Genomic DNA, 4223 nt, shown 5'->3' on the forward strand with positions numbered 1-4223 from the left:
CGGCGGAAGCACGGAGGTGTAATAAACCAGACGTTATCGGCGTGAACCGCGGCCGGAAGGCCCGGGACTCCACCCGAGGGCCCCCCAGACGCCCCTCGACGCCACTCGCGTGCACTGTTATTTGCATGTGGTTTGGCGCGCGCAGATTCGTTTGACTTTGTGTATAATTTTTTTTTGTAGCGGCGGACGTGGTGGTGTGCGGCAAGTAAAGGGTGGCCTCTGTGTGTGTGTGTGTGTGTGTGTGGTCCGGGAGGGGGCGGGTTTGCAAGGCAAGAGCAGTTAGGCTGGACCCGGAGGCTGCACCGAGCCGGGGGAAAGGGCCCGTTGGCTCTAATCTAGATTTATATTACCCGCCGGGACCCTGGGGACAGCCGGCGGCGGGGCAGGGCGCGTAGCATTGTGGGGGCGGTCATATCGAAGAAGGCAGGCCGGTTGGCGGGGGCGGCAGGGCTGGCCAGAGGGGGTCTCCTGAACTACTGAGGTGAGGGGGGTGGGGTGGGGTTTGCGGGATTAGCAGATGAAGGGTAGCTGTGATTCAGCAGCCCCAAAGCCTCTTCGCTACCTCACCAAGCTGCACGGCGCGGCCACGGTCACGGCTGATTTAGCTTAATGTACAGCCGCGGAAAAGTTTTCTGTGCGGGGCCTGGGCAGGCTAGGGAGGGGGGTCAGAGAGAGAGAGAGAGAGAGAGAGTCGACGAAAGGAGGAGAGTGGCAAGAGAATACGAGTCAGGGAAAAGAAGTGAAGAGATCATGTTTCTCGTGGAATCACTGTGTGCCTGCCCGTCGCGGCGCATCTCGGCCCCAGGGACCGTCCATAAAACACGTTATTAGCTGGAGGCCCCCCGCTGCCCCGCCTCGCCCTTCTGTCCCCTGCCCTCTGTTAATCTTTTATTATCGTGGCAATAACAGTAGCGGCTTCCTCATATCTCGCCTGCCTGTTTTCTGCTGCTTCGGCAACGGATGGAACAACTGTCCTCTATCAGCCTGGTGCGTCTCCTCTCTGCGATATCAGTTTTGTTTCTTATTGCGCTCCCGAGTAGCCAACCACTTCCTCTCCGCCCTTCCTCTTCTCCCCACTGTCCTGCTCTTCTTGTCCACCATGAGATTTTCTAATAACGTACAAAAGAAAGCAAAAACAACAGCAACACTAAAACGCATTATTTCTCGGAACAGTTATTGCTCGAAAAGAAAACTCAGAACAGCGAAGATAAATAATAATAGCCTGGCGTATGCAGTGGTCATTTTTTTTAAATTGCGTTGCCAGTGCCCGGGCTCTCCAACAGTAGCCCTTTGCAAGGGAGGGTATGTTGACAAGCTAATTAGTGGAGAGCTGTTTTCAATATTTACTATACTATATTGCTTTCTGTTAAATCCGGTGATCTGATTAGGCTGAGGTTAGTTCATCGTCATTATTTCACCGAGTATTCCACTTCCACTCATTCAATCTGCTTTGCTCGTTATCCGAACCCCGAGCATATCCGTCGGAATTGCTACTGAAAGTAGTTTGGTTTTTTCATTTTTGTTGTCATGCGCGCCAGCTGAATCTGTTTACTCAGGACGTTTGCTCCAATGAGGCCTGAGCGGCAGCGCTGCTTCCAGCTCCGGCCGCTAGAGCGCAGCATGCTCTGAGTCCACTATGAGAAATCGTTCGCTCAAAATATGGGTTTGGGTTAGGTTCTGCAAATTACATCAAGTCGTATTATCACTTGAAAAGGGATCTTATTTAAGTTATTGTTGGTTTCAAACGTGTATGGTCCATCTGATAGGCGCACCTGACCGGTTTATTTCTCATAGTGGACTCAGAGCGTGCTGCGCCCTAGCGGCCGGAGCTGGAAGCAGCGCCGCCGCTCAGACCTCATTCAAGTTTGGATCAAAGTGTCTGTTTGGTCAGGAGACCGTTAATTGGCTTTGAGGACGCCAGTTGACAACATATCTCAAAACTCACTTCGAACTCGATGTCCTCTCTTGAACTGTACGCCCGATCCTTCTCCACTCCGCTGCTCGTCTTTTCCTCTACGCCTCCGTACTTCCCTCTTCTTCAAATACGTTTTATTAAGTAATCCTAAACCGTCGAAACTTTCGACTAAATCAAGTAAAACCTTCTTCGGGTCGTCGTCACGTCATCCTCCAATTTTCCTCTCGGCAGAATAACAGCAGAAAGCTCCACACTTGTTTTAGCAGTGACATCCTGCTTCCTTGAGGAAATAATCCTGAAATAAACCCCTGAAGCCCAAACTGAAAAATCTGGCGCCGACGTTCAGCTTTTTTTTCGCCGAGAAAACCATTGAAAAGTTGTTGGCGGTCGGTCGGTCCGTCCGTCAGCCTCCCAAGACCCCCGCCCTTCTTATTCCTTCCCCCGTAATGAGAGTGTTGTGGAAAAAGTTTTAATTAGCTCGTAATGCGGTTCGGAAAAGGTCAACCATGGACTTTCTCCTGCAAACAAGTACTCGCCCCGCGCCAAAATATGAGCCCAGCCTAACGTCCGGAGGCTCGCGCCCCAGGCAGCGCCTCTCAGTATTCATGGGCTTGCGTCCCACCCGACCCGACCGCCCGGGCTACTGCTGAGGTGCGCGATTCTTGGGGATGTGAGTAAGGCCCTTTTCCCCTTTGGCGAGAGAAAGAGAGAGACAGACTAAGAGAGAGAGAGAGAGAGAGAGAGAGAGAGAGAGGGAGTGTTGCGGGATTGCATACTCAATATGGCCGCAGGGGTCATGGCCCCTTACGGGTGTGAAGAATAGGCAGACACGTAACACTGCTGCGTATTCACATTAACCCCTGGTACATACTGACTGAATAGGAAACACCAGCTTATTCTTTTATCTTTTTCAAGCGCGGTTGACGACAATCTAGTGGCCTAACAGCAAACTTGACACTTTTTTATAAACAATAATATGAAAAATTAAGTTTCAATTGAGCTCTGCTTCCTACATGTTGCTGTGCTGGCTGCCGACCGCTCTCAGCCTCGCGCAGTTGCGCACCCTCTAGACAGGTTATTAAATAAAGTTTTTCAAATGCCTGCAATTAAATTCCGTTCCGTGCCCGTGCTGCCTCCGGGCCTCCGGTGCCTCCGGCCCGGATGAGCGAGTGGAATAGCCGCGGCTGAGCTCGGGCTGCTGAGAGAGAGAGAGGTACCCTACCGAGTCGGAGGGAGCAACCCTCTCTCTCGCCCTGTAAAACACAAAGAGATTAACGGTTTAACAATATTGTTCATAGTTTTGATGTTCAATTGACGCTGCACATTTCCGCGTTAACGCGCGGTTTGTCCTTCAACAAAATTTTAGTTGATTCATAATGATAAATAGCTTTGATAGTTATGTGTTATGTAACTTTAATTTGAGTTCGTGACTTTTACCATTGAAGTGCGTTTTTAAAGTACCTCTCTGCTTCCACCTGTGGAGTGTGACTCATCTAACACGCCACTCGCCATTGCTGCACAGGAGTTAAGAGAGAGAGAGAGACAGACAGACCGGGAGGAGGGAGAGCAGGGTATAACGGGAGAGACGAGCTTAGGGCGAAGCCGGGAGAAGAAAGAATGGACGTGACAGTTACTCCCAATTTCTCTGCCGTCGTCCTCGTTTTGTCCGCGTTTCGACGCGTAGTGCCATATTTTTTCGCCTCTTTCGCGCCTCGCCCCTCGAAATAGGTTTGTGGTATTGGTGGCCGAGCCAACTGGACCCCCTCCCCGCCTCCCCCCCGCCTACCGCCTCTCGTTCCTCCGACCCCGGTCCTCCTGCCCGCTCTCTCCCTCCAGCCCCCCTGGGGATTCAAAGATTGTTGGGATTATTTTGCCCCGATATCCGCAGAGATGGCCAGGAGGGAGGAAGCGGCGCGCTATGTGTGCCGGCCGCCGTCTTGGGTGGCACGTGGACAGTCAGGGAGAGGCTCTCTGGAGAGGTCGAGGAGGACATGTCACGTGGGGAGTGGGCGAGAGCGAGCGAGAGAAGTGGAGCAAGGAAGTGTCGATGTGTTTCTCCGCGGCCTCACTTTTTCGTTTGATCCCCGCCCCCGCGAGCCTCTCTAATTGGGTCCGTAACGGTGTGTTCGGGTCGATATGGCCGGTATGCGGGCTGCGTGCTTATCACGGGTGCGAGGGAGAGAGGTGGGGAAGAGAGTGAGAGGCACAGCTTTGTGTACTCTGCGCGAACGCCTTCATGCGGGCCATGAGGTGTGGAGTTAGAGCTGGGCAGAGAGAGAGAGAGAGAGAGAGAGAGAGAGAGAGAGAG

The sequence above is a fragment of the Frankliniella occidentalis genome, unplaced genomic scaffold, assembly GCF_000697945.3.
Source record: "Frankliniella occidentalis isolate FOCC.00 unplaced genomic scaffold, Focc_3.1 Scaffold31, whole genome shotgun sequence".
Taxonomy (NCBI): domain Eukaryota; kingdom Metazoa; phylum Arthropoda; class Insecta; order Thysanoptera; family Thripidae; genus Frankliniella; species Frankliniella occidentalis.